This window comes from Crinia signifera, chromosome 3 (genome assembly GCF_055691185.1).
Source record: "Crinia signifera chromosome 3, ASM5569118v1, whole genome shotgun sequence".
Classification (NCBI taxonomy): domain Eukaryota; kingdom Metazoa; phylum Chordata; class Amphibia; order Anura; family Myobatrachidae; genus Crinia; species Crinia signifera.
In genome coordinates, this window is record NC_139219.1 from 276,815,690 (window position 1) to 276,832,010 (window position 16,321).

Genomic DNA, 16,321 nt, shown 5'->3' on the forward strand with positions numbered 1-16,321 from the left:
TGTCAGAGACACTCGCACGCCCCATTCTCAGCTTGTCCGTCTGCCAGCAGCGAAAACGTCAACAGCTGCTCCATCTGTATCATATACAAGCATTTACACACACACCCATACATTGGGTGAGGCATGACACATCCCGCAATGGTGAATCCAAGGGAACTACCAACTATAATCTTCCTTAAACTAGTTTCCAAAGAAGGAAAGTTCCTATGACTCCAGCACTGGGCAACTATATAGCTTTTGTAACTGTGTATTACACACATAATTGCCTGCAATTAAGTATTTTTTTTTAAATGAGAGGATTTCCTTCCGCAAGCGTACGTAGGTTAACTGGGCGCCCAACTAACATATAAGTACCAGAGTAATTAATGAAAGCAGTGATCAGGCTGTATCCTCTTTAAATACATTTATTTAAGGGGGGGGGGGGGGATTTTATATTAATATTATTCAATATTTGTAAATTAAACCTCACTTATTTGTACAGTTGCACACTAACACCCATACAGAGTTGGGGACGATCGATCAGCTACCCGGTGTTACCATGGCACCTGTGTAACATTTTAACTACCCAGGATGTTATATCCCTTTTTCTAATTGTAAAGCGCAACAGAACTAAGCAACTGTTCTAATTCAAATAATAATAATAATAATAATAATAATAATAATAATAATAATAATAATAGTAATGTCATGAGGCAGGGCTGCTATATCAGTACACACACAAACGTGCCTGGCTGAGAGTGACCTCTAATAAACCCTACCCGCCCAGCCATGACAGCGCTTCCAGCCCCCACCACCGCGCCACTTCCCGCCAGCCAATAGGCACGGCGCTCTCATTGTCCTCAATGACACTGGAGGAAGGATGGGGGGAGGCGGGGCGCTGCGTAGAGTCGGAGGTTTGAGTCACACCTCTGCCATGCCGGTCGCTGATTGGCTGAATGAGGCGTGGAGGTGACGTCACTGGATGCCTTGCGCTCTCACGGCGGTGATACCGGCCACGGCGAGCGAGGAGCAGCAGATACTGTGCGTGAAGCGTCCGCCAGCAGCCGCCGGGACCACAGCTGGCCCTGTCCCCTGGGTGAGTCTCCCTCCGCTCCAGCAGCGCTAATCACGCACGGGGGGGGGATCTTCAGTCACATGTCCTCTGTTCCTGCCCGGTCCTGGGCGCTGCGTGATGCTAATGACGTGTGATCCCAAATTGCAGCATCTCCATTGTGCAGCTCTTGCTGTTTATCCCTATCATGTACATTGCCCTGTGATGCTGTGCAGCTTCCCTTCAATTGTTTACAGTATGTATGTGACCTAGAGAGGAAAGGGGGGTGTGTGTATATATTTTGTATATGCGTGCGTATTTGGTTTTTGTTCTTTTCAATCATGCATGTAATTGCATTCACCATCTAATTAACTTCTTTTATTATGTGTTGTGTTCCACAAGGTCGGATTTTCAACTATTTTTCTATTCCATTTTGCTTCTAGTAGCAATCCAAAATCTTTAGAAATGGAATGCTTTTGATTCGATCATGTGGCATCAAAATCCAATAGAAAATAGACTGTGCCGGCAAGACCATCTAGTACAGATCTGTTCTATCTAGTCTAAATCTAATGTGTACACAGCACTATGAAAATACATTGCACCATGTGTACATTCCTCAAGGCCCAATAAACACTAGAGACAATATGAACAATGTTCATTAACGATGGTGTTCTGCAAATGATATTGCGTGCACACACTGAATGATATCGATAAGCTATTTCATCCTGACATCCCTGGGACCCTACTGAACATGCAGGTCATTGACTACATAGCCTAAATTGACCTGCATGCTCCGGCAACAGGGAGGGGAAGCAAACGTGCATACATACTGAGCAATTATTATTATTTTTTTAATAGCTTAGTAGGGTAAAAATGAGAGATATCTTTGAAAAGTAAAGCCCCATACACACTAGACCGCTTTTTGAGTGGCCTGCAGAGCATGAATGGGGTACATGATGTATAGCTGTACAATAACCATAGTGATCCGATACCCTAGTGTTTATTCTAGCACCTCCCATATTTGAAAACCGATCCAGTTCCTATTCCCTGCCTGGGGTGTCTCTTCTAGCACAGTGTGGTCTGTATATCAGCACTGATATGCAAGCAAGTCCTGTGCTAGAAACACCACAGCAGACAGCGACACCCTAGGCAGGGAAGAGGAACTGCATCGGTTTTTAAATATGGCAGGTGCTAGAATGAACACTACACCCCACATACAGGTATAATATGGCGTTTGCCATGGAAGCATGTCTGCTTTATGTAAACATCTTGTTTCCATTGTAGTCACAATGCACTGTGCAGTGACCCAGAGGACAGCACATACATGACACACTGACTTGAGTATTCAAGTGAGCAGATATGCAAGCTGATTCTAGCTTGTCAGCCCTATAGTCACCAATAAATCCCATCTACTATAGCTTGATGTCAACACATTTAGGATATTGGTCTATGAAGCATCAGGGTTTTTGTAACTCAGGGCTCTGGGTCATATTCATACCCAAACTTTTAAAAGGAAATGACTTTGCTTGTAAAATCATTGCCCTTTTTAAATGTTGGGCATAAACACAATCAGAAGTGCCCTGTTTTACAACCCAACGTTTAGTAAATAAACCCTTAATCTTTTTTAACCTGCTTTTGGATCAGAGCTAAAAGGACCTAGGAAAAGGCCAGAGCTATAATGGAACAAGAGATGCAGGGAATGGGCTATGCAGGAGCTCCTCTTTGTAAAATAAACCTTACATAATGTGTGTAAAGCACATAACAATGTAACAACAATGTGCTTATCTACTTTGATTTTATTATTTTATTGTAGCATAAAAAATGGTGAACCTGCACAGACTGAATGCAGTTTGACATAATACTGTATACTACAGGGTGTTATACATAGTGGTGTAATATAGTGCAAGGTGTCTTATGCACAGGAATCATATGTAAACGGTTGTAAGTAGAAACCTATTACATGGACACTGAACACTTACATTAGTAGTGGTCACTCTAGGAATTTTTTAGGGCAGGGTGCTGACCTTCGGGGATGGCACATTTTACATTAGAAACTACATCCACGAACAACAAAAAAGTCTTCTATAAAAGATTGCACACTGTGCCAGGATTATGCCCATTACACATTAGGCCACACACTGTAATGCCCATTACACATTATGCCACTTAACTGCCGCTTACCTACATGCTGGTTGCCACAGAGGTTATTGTGTGCTCATTGCCCAAAGAAGCTGACACGCTTCTGACAGCAGGGGGTCCTGTCAGCGCAGTGGGGGATGGGATAAGGCTGGAAAAGCTTACACTCTGCGTCAGTGCGTCAGCTCTTCCAGCCGCATCCCGCCCCCGCCGCTCCCACCAGAGGACTTTACTTCAAGGGCAGGGCGGCTTTAGAAGTAAAAAAAACGGGCTATCTGGTGTGAAATAATTCCAGTAAAGTATAAGCAGTATCTTATTATTGGACTATATAGTACTCTGAGGACCTTAATATCTGCCTCATGTACTTAATTCAGAGTAAATGACCTGTAGGAGAATCTGGCTACTTAAGTAGAGTGTGGTATGACGCTCAGACAGTTGGGATTCCTATGGTCATTAGTCTGACATCGGACTCCTGGCCGCCGGGACTCTGACAGGGGACAAGCGCTATGAAGCCTGCTGCGTTCGACACAGGTTCTCTTTTTTTTTTTTTCTCTATGGGGGTCGTGGACCCTCACGAGGGAGAATAAACCCTGTCAGACCAGGATCCCGACTGTCGGGCATTTAACAGTTGGGATTCCGATGTCTAACTAATGAGTGTCTTCCGGCACAAGTCAATTTATGGTCTATGAGCCAGATTTAACAACAGGTGATATCCTTGTTATCACTCCTTATGAATGATAAATTGTGTTCCACATAGAATATCTTTCCTTGGTAAATCTGCCCCTATGTGTACTAAGCAGAGAAATGAATCAAGCAGACATCATGGTGATCTATGAATTTTATTTCAATCTGATAAGGCCACTTCTACAGACAACATCAAATCAGTAAAACCGGTTCTATATACTAAAGGTGCGTACACACGGGGGCGATTTTGTGCAAAATCACGGGAAATATGGTAGCTCAGCCACCATATTGCCCGCAATGGGAGTGTGCACCGGCGATCTATCGCCAGGTGCGCGCTCCCATTTTTGCCCCTGTGGTGATCGCTGGTCGCAGGAACATGCTCCTGCGACCAGCTGATTACCACTGCCGGGCTCCCCCGGCAGTTTCTTTTTCATCAGCGACCATCTCTGGTAGCTGATGAACAGGAGAAACTGAGCAATATATTGCTCAGCCATATATGGCTGAGCAATATATCTCCCCCGTGTGTACGGGGCTTTACTGTTAAGGAATGAGAAAGTGGATGGGCATAAAGTTCCAGCCAATCAGCTCATGTCATTTTTATTGCACTACCTGTAACTTGGCAGTTAGGAGCTGGTATTTTATCCACATCCACTTGATCTCTCCAACAGTTAGTACATCGACTGCATTTTGCTGAATTGGTGCTCTCTGGAGAAGTGGTTTAATCAGATCAGAATAAAATTCATATATCGCCATGGTGACTGCCTGATACATTGGTGTTGTAAACGCTGAGGTAAACGCTGAGGAAAGGGTATTTGGCTGGTAATCCAAGTGTTCATGCATCCTTTGCTAGACATCTAAACAAATAGACGTCAATTCAATTATTTCTCTGATCATCTGCTCCAGACCTCCCCAAAAAAAATTCTCGTAAGAATCCAGAGGCGTGAAAGGAAATGTGTTAAAAATCCAGAGCACCCAAACCAGGACTTCAGATATCCAATCTAGAACTAGATTTAGCCGCTTTGCACGGTTTCTCCCTATACCCCCGTGGGCCAATCCAACTCTTTCTCTCAACAAATAGTTGTGGCACTCAGTCAGGAATAATCACATTAAGCCATACAGAATTATGCCAATGTCTAGTGCTTTTACTAATCATGGGTACATACCCTGACTCTGATGGTAATGTGTGATTACTAAAAGCACTGAAATGTTGGCATAATGTAGTGAAGCTTAATGTGATTATTCCTGAGCGCGTGTGCCGTACCTAAACAGTCAGGTATTTCCTGCAATCGTTCAGGCTCAGGGCAAGTAATGATGGTGCTGTTCCTGATAGATTTACTGTTGTCTGTGTGTGTCTGTCCTTTCTCTTTCTCTTTCTCTTTCTCTTTCTCTTTCTCTTTCTCTTTCTCTTTCTCTTTCTTTTTTATATATATTTATGAACATTTTGTATCAAGTTTTTAATCAGCTGCAAGTCATTATATGGGGCACGAGACTAGCGGTGCTGTGTACCAAATTTTTATGTACAGTAAAAATGCATGTGTCTTCCAAGCCCTTTTTCTCTCTTGAGTAAGCTCAAATTGCTCACTGCGGGCATGACTGCTGGCACCTGAAGCCATGCAATTGTCCATTCTATTTTGTTGAGCATGTCACAAGTGGTGGTTGTTACGTTCATTTGTGTGCGTTACCTGCGATTGTTGTTAGTGCTTGGGATGGCCCAAAAATGTTTGTTCTTTTTTTTGCTTTAAACCTGTTTTAGTTATCATATGGAGCAACTTCAGTAGGTAGGAGGATGATATTTTTTTTAGACCACCCTAGTGTGTGTGTGTGTGTGTGTGTGTGTGTGTGTGTGTGTGTGTGTGTGTGTGTGTGTGTGTGTGTGTGTGTGTGTGTGTATGTATGTATATATATTTTATAATATTTTTTTTTTCTAGAAGAAGGGAAACGGGCGCTGATAGTGCATGAATTGTTTTAAAGCAGATATTTATTTCTGACACAAATGGGCAAGTAAAGGTATGAATAAACGTACCAACGGTTCTCATTCACCACAGTCAACAGCATGAATGAAGGTGGAGCCGGTTACACTCGCTTCTCCGTCCTCCAAAGCACAGCAGTAGTGGGATTGATCTTGACACTTGGCCACACCCCTACGCATTTCGTATCAACTTAGTCAGAGCTCTAATTGTGAACTGATTACACTCACAGGTTCTATTAGTTCAGCGCACTGATATATATATATATATATATATATAATTTCCTCCCTCCACGCGCTTATGAATATTTATAAACCAAATAAGAAATCGGCTGCCTTACCACAGTGTCCCCAGAGTGTTAAGGGACAAAACCAACAATACAATACACAATTGTGGTGCGGCGCCTAAAATTTGGAAATAATGTCCATACATATGGTGATCCAAATGTTCAGTGAAGCAAACAGGGAAAGTTCATCCAAAAACGTCTGCTGTCCTTCCCTGTTGGAGATAGAGCTTTTACTCAGATATATAAGGAATCCATAGAAGGACAAGATATTTCTCTCTCCTAGAACTACCTGCAGAGACAATTCTTTCTAGGAAGATTTTTACATTGTACCCCTGATGAAGTCACTGAAGACGAAACTTTTTGCAACATTTGTACATTGTTTTGCCTGTGAAAACATGAAGGACTGAATTAAGCAAGTTTTTGGTTGAACTTTCCCTGTTTGCTTCACTGAACATTTGGATCACCATATGTATGGACATTATTTGCAAATTGTAGGCGCCGTACCACAATTGTGTTCTATCTATCTATCTATCTGTATCACTCACATTATACAAACTCTAGGAATGGCGGCACTTGTAGGTCTTGAAAATGAAGAATATTAAGGCGCCGGACACCAGTCATATCAGCTTTTCAGTTTACCTTTAAACTTTCATCAGGATATACTAATAAAGTAAGTACATAGATTTATACCCCATTCTCACTGTAGACAAATTCCTGGGTCTAGCATGTCGACCCAGGAATTTGCCTTTTAACACAGGTTTTTCTGCAGTGTGAACGGGTCGCATACAGGGATCTCGTACATGGATAAAACCCTTCTTTTTACCTGTGATTGAGATCCGGGTATGCAGACACGGGTTGACCCGTTCACACTGTAGAAAAGCCCGTGTTAAAAGGAAAATTATCAGGTAAAACTTCTTCACCCGGGAATTTGCCTTGCAGTGAGAACGGGGGTCCGCCCGTGCAGTCCCCGGCATTTTAATGCTGGGGAAAAGCAGTGTATTTCTCGCTGGCAGTGAGAACGCGGTATTATAATCACCCAGTGCAGGTCCTACTTGTGATGTGCAGCCGCCCAAGATTGAGGTATGACTTCATCACCGGCGCCTCGCCAGTGGTGAGTCACATGTCAATCAAAATCATTAAACAGAGATAAACCACCTTCACGACAAAAAAATGTTAGATCAAAAAACATATGACTGAAATGGGGTATTACTGAAATGGTCATAGATGGGTAGAATACTCAAATGCGGTGCAGTCATGATAGCAACACGAATGTAAATACTGGCCTTGGCGTTAGTCACTAGGGGGAGGGTTACACTGTGGTGGAGGTTAGGCTACAGGAGAGGTGGGTTAAGGAAAAGACACTTAACCCAACCCATCAACTATGGCCTGATGCCTTTAGACATTAAAAGGGCAGACTAGAAGAAACATGGTGTTCACATTTATTATTTTATTATCATTATATGGTGCCACAGCACCCAATTACAGAGAACATAAACAATTATGAAAAAACAGTACACCGTGAGTTGCAGTACAAGACCAGATGGGACATGGACAGTGTATATAGTCTTGGCTGTACCAGCAAATGACACAGAGAGGGTGGCAGAAACCGAGGGATTTGATCGTTTAAATAAGAGTAGGAAAAGCACATGAGGGAAGAGGGCCCTGCTTGTGAGTGCTTGCATTCTATAGGGCTGTATTCAATGCGGCCGGCGAGGGGGTTAAACGGCGCGGATCTCCGAAAATAAGCGACCCCCCCCCTTTGTGCTGGCCGCTCAGCTGATTCAATGTTCCAGGGGAACCCTCGCTGTCAGATGATGGCGAGGATTCCCCTGAACAGCGAGGCTCGTGGCTAATGCAGGGAACCCACTGCATTTAGGGGCCGCTCAGATTCTGTATGTTATACATAGTAACCTGTCTGAGAGAGCGCTCATTGCACAAAGTTGGCCACGCCTCTCTATTTGGTTTGATTAATAGCTGTGACTGGTCCTTTCGGTAAGCCTGATGTGTGCGAATAGCCTATGTTTGGAATGGAGTTAAAAGGAACCCCAAATTCTTCTGCATTAACTGCAAGTGAAAAGTGCTGTATTGTTAATAAAAGCTGTTTTAGCCCTGATTTTTTGGATAGGTGCCCTTAGTTACAGAAAAGGGGTCAATCTCTAAACAAAGTCATTTTAATAGGCCTGCACTGCTTTTGGATCGTGTTCTGCAATGTAATCCTATTTTTAGTTTAGTTGTGTGTTGCTGCTTGGTTCTCTTGCAACAAGCTTGCTTTATTCTGTGTCAGGCTCTGTTGCCAGGGTGCAAAATGCTTTTACGTGATCTCCAGTCCAGCTATGTTTATCTTTTGTACGGAACAATAGTACTTTTTGTTATCTGATCGCATACAGAATCTGACATAGACGGTAGGCCTGTGAAGTGGATAGACTGATCAAGAGACCATTGCACAGATCCTTCTTTACTTCTTTCCAGTGTGGGCCCTCTTGCGGCACTAATTAACACAAGGCCCCAAAAAGTTTAAACTACTACGCTGGAAATGCAGCAGCCAAAATGATGGGGTGCAATCAGGGCCGGCTCTACCATTAGGCAGCTAAACAATGCCAAGGGAGGAGGAGGAAAAAAAGAAAACTCTGGGTGGGGGCACCCTAGTATCACAGATCAAGAGATTTAGTTCAACATTAAAATATAATCTTTATTTAGGTATGCTTTAAAATAAGGGTTCCTGTACTATGAGGGTTAAATACAATAAAAAAGCGCAGCAAAAATATTGGAAGTATATAGAGACCCTGGTCAGGCTCAAGGTCAATAGAATCCTCATTAATCCCCTGATTAGCACCAGTTTTTGGTCTGCTTGTTAGTGGGGAAGGTATTAAATCATAGGATTTTCCTGAACCAGGTATTTGTCTCGCAAACAAGGCAGGGATTTACAGCAGTGTGTTGTGTACTATGTGACAGATGATAAACTGACTGGTAGGTGCAGTTGTGACAAATGTGATATAAATGTGGACGGTACAGCAGGCAAAAGAAAATAGCGATGATATAAGGAAAAAGAGAAATCCACTGGTGAGGACCAGTGGTTACCTGGGGAGAAGAGGTGACCAAGCGTAGCGAAACGTACGTCAGAGGATTCCGCCGGTTCACGTGGTGCACACACGTGACCGGCTTCTCTCCAGGCAGGGACGCCAGCAGCCAGCAGCGAGCGCATACAACCCGACACAACAGCAGACCTCACTCCGACGTATCTCACCGGTGGGGTCTCCCCAGGTAACCACTGGTCCTCACCAGTGGATTTCTCTTTTTCCTTATATCATCGCTATTTTCTTTTGCCTGCTGTACCGTCCACATTTATATCACATTTGTCACAACTGCACCTACCAGTCAGTTTATCATCTGTCACATAGTACACAACACACTGCTGTAAATCCCTGCCTTGTTTGCGAGACAAATACCTGGTTCAGGAAAATCCTATGATTTAATACCTTCCCCACTAACAAGCAGACCAAAAACTGGTGCTAATCAGGGGATTAATGAGGATTCTATTGACCTTGAGCCTGACCAGGGTCTCTATATACTTCCAATATTTTTGCTGCGCTTTTTTATTGTATTTAACCCTCATAGTACAGGAACCCTTATTTTAAAGCATACCTAAATAAAGATTATATTTTAATGTTGAACTAAATCTCTTGATCTGTGATACTAGGGTGCCCCCACCCAGAGTTTTCTTTTTTTCCTCCTCCTCCCTTGGCATTGTTTAACTACAATTATTACTCCGGGGTGCACCACTGACTGTCCCGCACAGAGGCACCACATGACATATATTGTCTGAGTGCTCTGGGACCTACCTTTCCTTGCTATTAGGAATTTAGTCAGTTATTGTTACAGATCACTTATCACCTCATTTATCATCTAATAAATATCGGTGCGGATTTACTCCTCTCCTTTCCCCCTCCCACATCCCCCCGTCCTCCTCCTCAAAAAACCTCTACATAAGCTTTAGGCAGCTGCCTGGGGTGCTGGTAAATCAAGGATGTCTATGACGATCCTTGTTGTACTTAATGCAGGTGGCTGTTGTGGAACTTTTAAGGCCTCAGCCCCATGCTTTCCCTTGAAGCATACTTCCCTACTCTTCTGCTCCCTCCTCCTTGTACTCTGTTGTGGGAGGCAAAGGGAGGCCTCCAGGGAAAGCAGGGGACCACCTGATTTGTGGGAGCCTCCCTGCCATTCTGGAATGTTATGCAAGTATGCCTTAAGGGGATGGAAAGAGGGTATTGGTTGCAGTATGGGGGGGGGTGTGGAGTGGAGGCAGTAGGTTGAAGTTTTGCCTAGGGTGTTGAGAAGCCTTACACCGGCCTGGGTGCAATAGGCTAAGATGCCGGGATTTGATTAATCTGTGTTATATGAAATAAGACTCTCTATGTCAGGGCTGGGCAATAGTGGCCCCCCAGCTGTTGATGAACTACACATCCCAGGATGCTTTGTATTAGTTTTGCTATGTGGCCATGCTGAAACTGATGCAAGGCATGCTGGTATGTGTAGTTCATCAACATCTGGAGGGCCGCTATTGCCCAGCCCTGCTCTATGTGCTCAAAGGTTTACCACCAAGTTTTGTTTACAAAATGATGTACGGCAGATATAAATTAAATATATTATAGCGCCAGCAGGAATACAATTCAATAAGGTCCCCTTTCCTTGGAAAGAACGTTGCACATGCTGGGACCCCCCCCATACAAATACAGAACAATAAATTGATGAATGAAGCGTTCGTTGGATAAGAGCAGTGTCTGACCAAGTCGCTGTCACAATGATGCCTAAAATGTGTCCTGGCAACTAAAGCTGCATGTCCCATCCTGGTGCTGCACTTCAGCTACTGTACGGGTAGGAAACTTGGAAACCTTTTACATTGTTTTTTTTTTTTTTAACTTCTGGAGTTTCAATATACTCGCAGCATTTTGAGCCTTAACTGTTTTGCCTGAAGCACAGTGGTATCGGGAGCAGTGTAGTTTTGTAGAGAACTCTCTGACTTCAGTAATAGCTCAGCATAGTGCAGGAACTGCATTTACTCCCATCCCCAACACAAAAAACATGCCACAGTCTGTAGCGTAGTTGGCCATGCAGGAGCACCGACCGAGCAATGCAGTGTGTGTGCCAGATGTGCAGATGTCTGCGGTCACTGAGGAATATGCCTGATATGTAGTTCCAGGTTTGTCCAGAAACAACCAATTGGGCCAATACTAGTTCTTGTGTGGTAAGATTTGGGTTTCTTTTTTTTCCTTTTATCTCAACATTTGTAGGAGAACCATCTTGTGGTGAAAGTGACCTTGATATCCAAGCTCATTACAATAATAATTAATAAAGTCCCAATGCATATTGTGGTTGCTCATACTTCTAATCTGTAGTGATGGCCAATCTGATACCTTGCAGGGGATACAGGTGTGTATCCCTTCAATTGGCCACACATTACTCTTAATTTCAGTAAGTTAAAAATATATGTACCGTATATACACGAGTATAAGTCGACCTGAATATAAGCCGAGGCACCTAATTTTACAACAAAAAATGGGAAAACTTATTTACTCAAGTGGGACCCTCACTCGAGTATAAGCCGAGGGGGGCTTTTCTAAGCATAAAAATGTTCTGAAAAAGTAGGCTTATACCGAGTATATATGGTAAGTAGAACCTCTATTCATAAAGACATACAGTAGGAGCAGGTAATTTATTACAGCTATAACATACAGTGGGTGTAGTATGAGCTGGGGACCACAGGTGGAGGGCTACCTGTTGCTGATAAGGTCAACAGAGCTTGAAGTGGGGGGAAGCATTATCATTGGGGGATTACAGACGGTGTAATGGTTAGCATTACTGCCTCACAGCGCTGAGGTCATGGGTTTGATTCCCACCATGGCCCTAACTGTGCCGAGTTTGTATATTCTCCCCACATTTGCGTGGGTTTCCTCCGGGTACTCCGGTTTCCTCCCACAATCCAAAAATATACTGGTAGGTCAATTGGCTCCAAACAAATTAACCCTAGAATGTCTCTGTGTGTGCGTACATGTGGTAGGGAATACTGGGGCAGGGAGTGATGTGAATACTCTGTAAATCGCTGCGGAATATGTGTGCGCTATGTAAGAAACTGTTGTTCAATAAATAAATCATTGCTGGATAATACGAAGAACTAGGGAGGAATTAACAGCACAACAATAAGGTTACACTATGCTGTGTTACTTGGGTTTTTGTTTTCAGCACAAATGAGTCCTGTTTAACTCCATATTATCGCAGATACAAAGTTATCTTATTAGTTTACAGTTTATGCTGATTCCACATTGCTCAAGTAGAAGGTTTCTGGTGTATGTGCTGTATTGTATTTCCTGTCAATGTGTCTTTAGACCCTTTGAGTGCCAAGTGACTTTGTCAAAACAGGTGTAAAATTTTGCCAAGCAAACCTTTTTATTCATCATAATGACCTGTAATGTTTTCCCTTTTATAAAGGAACTATCCTCTTTTTATACACAGTATTTTTTAACAACGCTATATAACAAATGTGAGCGATGCTGGGATTTTTAGCAATGTTCTGCGCATCTCACAGATATTGGCACTCAAAGGGTTAAATGGGTACAGCTTCTAAATATAAAAAGGAGTGTTGCCCGTAGCAACTTATCACATTTCCCTATTGCATCCTAGAATATATCTGATTGGCTGCTGTGGGCTACATCACCTAATTTCGTTTTTAGCAGCTTTAGTAAATATCCCTTTAAGTTCATCCTACAGACTCGGCCAGTTTAATGTTGAATGAGAATACGTTTGTTTCTGGATCATGTTGCTGCAGCTATATTCTCTGTGCAGACGGTCATCTGTGGTAGATGGTGAATTTTGGCCGGAGCAGAGCACAAATTAGATTTCTCCGTTTCACATGGAAGGTTCGTTCATTGCTCTCCAATCAGATGCTCCAGAGCTTCCGTTATTTTTAGTGCACTGTAAAATCTGTCCTAATATAAGGTATCTGGAAGTACTCAGTTACTTGTGTATATGTAATATATTTGACATTTTTATAATCTTATCCGATTCCCAGGAAGGGTATAAAATACCCAATAATTGAAATCAAGAGTATAAAACTATTTAAGAACAGAAATAACTGACCGGATATGATACGTTTTACATATACTGTTGGGAATCTATTTTTATTGTATGAAATATTCTGAAATTGATTGCAAAATTTGGGTGAAGAATAAAACTAAAGATGCAGTTTCTAGTAAGCGAGGAGTTGAAACACATAAGAGCGCACTCTGCTGGTGACAGTTATGTCCTCCCTGTGTCTGGAAGTGTTCTGCCAAATACTGTATACTAATGTATCCGAAGATTCCAGAGAGGAACTTGTGCCAACATCCACGTTGACTCTGGTAGGAGTGATTGCCACACCTTTTAAAGTAAAAAAAAAAAGATTATTATTCTACTTTGTTAATTTGTTTTTATCTTGATGAGGACAACTGAATTGAGGCTTGAATGGAGCAGAACTGTAGATTTAGATCCTTTAGAACCATTAAGCATACAGAAAATGATGTCGCTTTTGTGAGTGCAATTGTATAATAAAGTTGTGACGTTATACAGTAGATCTAGTGCTGGGGAGGCAGTTTTCTGGATGTCACAAGTGAGGGTGAATCCTACCCAGAATAAGTCATATACATTTTATATTGATCTGGTGTCTCGGGGGTAGATTTATTAAGCTGGATGAAGTGATAAATGTTCTGGTTTTTATCACTGGCCAATCAGCTCCTACCTGTAATTTTTTTAAACCAAGCCAGTAACTTCACTGTTAGGAGCTGATTGGCCGGTGATAAAAACCAGACACTTTATCACGTCACCGAGCTTAATAAATCTGCCCATTAGTCACAGCATTTATGAATTTGAAGTGAATTCACCTTTTTTGTACAGAAACATTATTTTTATTTTTTTTATCGGCCACTGTACAAAATTAGAGGAGATGGTAGAGGGGCAGCAATGAGGTGATTCAGGGCCACATGTACTGAGCTTGAAAAAGTGATGACATGAAATAAAGCACCACCCAATCAGCTCCTAACTGTCATGTCACAAGCTGGGTTTTGAAAAATGAAAGGAGCTGATTGGTGGTTTATCACTTTTCAAGCCAGTTTTGCACTGAGGGGCCAGATGTACTATCAAGCCCCTGAACCTCCCAGATCATTTTGGAAGTGGAGGTTGTCCAGGGGGTTAGGATTTTTCTCCCAGAAGATCAGGCGATTATATGTTTGTCATGACAGATTAGTTTATGCATTGTTGGTAAGAGCTAGACTGAACTGCAGTCATCTTAATTTCCCCATTTAAAAATAAAAATAAAATTGAGTGATTTGCTTGCTTTCTTAATGCTTTCTGCAACCTTGGCACACTTGATATACATAGCCATAATGATAGCTCTTGCATATCATTGACCAGAGCCTGTGACATTCAGCACAGTTCAAATACCATAAATAAATAACCCTCTGAGGCACTTACAGTATGTATTATATGGCTTTTCTTCTGGACTTGTAACTTGATGGGACTGCTATGCTATTACTGGTGCCTGTCCTTGTGTTTCCCTCCTATATCCCTATAGATTGTAAGCTTGCAGCAGGGCTCTCCTACCTCCAAGTCTGTGTGTTGTTACCCAGCTTGTTTTATCTCTGTCTACTATTGTAAAGCGCAACAGATTCTGTTGCGCTATCAGTGGCATAACTATTAAATATGCCCCCCCCGCCTTACGGCTCGGCATAATGCCGCCGATACCTGCCGCATCAGTCTGCGGTCCCGGCTATCCCTGCTCCTGATAATGAAAAGTGACACTAAGAAGATGGCTGCCCCCATACAGCAGACCGTTTTTAAGGGAGCTAGAGGAGGCCTCTGCCCCCCCCCCCTCCCCCCGCATCCATTATCTATATATAAGCACAATAAGGCGGCCCTCACGGGACCTTTATGAAAAGCTTCACTCAACAACCCGTGTCTCCTGTCTAATGTTTAAGTCAGAAGTGAGTCAGAACGTTTCAGTCAGAAGTGACTTCTATCCTGTTCTTGTAATGAACTATGTTCAGTGCCTCCAGCTACAATTCTACTCTTTTCATTTGTTCTGTTTTATGTACCAGAAACTGAGCTATTACTACTTTCCCTTAATATAATGTTCCATTGTACTTTTATCTTCCACAATATTCCAAGCTTTGTTTAAAAAACTACAATTTCAGCAGCAGAAATAGTGATTGACATGTGAGCTGTGTCACTATCTCGGTGTGCATGCTATGTAACACCAGAGATGCACAGCAAAGCTGCTGATAAGATAGTGACAAATTTGGCTGAATAATTTCCGTTAATGAGCCACAGTTGAATAGAATGCAGTTACAGCTTTTGTCATGTTCCGGGCCCGGGTGCCGGACGGGTTCCCGACAGTCGGGATCCCGACAATCATTTACCCGACGTCGGGATCCCGACTGTCAAAACGCCGACAGCCGGGTGCCCGACAGCCACCCGCTATTTTCCCTCGTGGGGGTCCACGACCCCCATAGAGGGAGAATAGAAAAAAGCCCCCGCAAGGGGCTTTTTTGCACTCGCCATGCTGTCTGACTCTGGCCAGTCGGGATCCCGACTGTCGGAGTCCCATACCACACCCCCGGGCCCTCTGCTTGTTCTCGTTCCCTCTCTGGGCTGCCTACTGTGGTAATTGTGTTGGAGCCAGTGTGTATGGAGAGTGTCTTTAGCCACTGTAATCCTTCACAAGAGGATATATGGTAGTGAGAGTGTTGCTTTCTTATTAGGAAAATATGGTTTCAGTGTATTATCTGGGAGTATCAAATGGAAAAGTACTGTACTCTTGCTGGGTTGCTGCTTAATTATACTGCCAGCTAACTCCTTGTCCTTTGTTTTTGGTGTCAATATTTAATTTAGTACTAAATAAATAGACATTACAATTCATTAGTTGTTTGTGACCACTCTCCTGCACATGCTCATGGTTTTGCATTTGGTTTACTCTAAACTGTGTCAGAGTAGGCCATTGGTGTGGTTGCCATTAACAGATTGAGCCATGCTCCATGGTAAAAGTAAAAAAGACTATGGGGATATTTATAAAAGCTTGTAGAGAGAAAAAAAACGAAAAATAAGTTTTTAAGCGCTTTCTCCACAAACACAAAATGTAAGCTAGAAGCTGATTGGCTAGTATTTTTCTCTCCCAATGTTATCTCTTTAAGCTTT

The 16,321-nt window shown here is 42.7% G+C and overlaps 1 protein-coding gene across 1 annotated transcript in view; it reads left to right on the plus strand.

Annotated features, from left to right (window-relative positions):
• The first annotated feature begins 915 nt into the window (after positions 1 to 915).
• The window catches only part of ACSL3 (acyl-CoA synthetase long chain family member 3), an 81,750-nt gene continuing 66,344 nt past the window's right edge, over positions 916 to 16,321 (plus strand). Inside the window, exon 1 of the mRNA XM_083178105.1 lies at positions 916 to 1,075. The gene's annotated coding sequence lies outside the window, so the exon portion shown is untranslated. The remainder of the gene's footprint in view (positions 1,076 to 16,321) is intronic.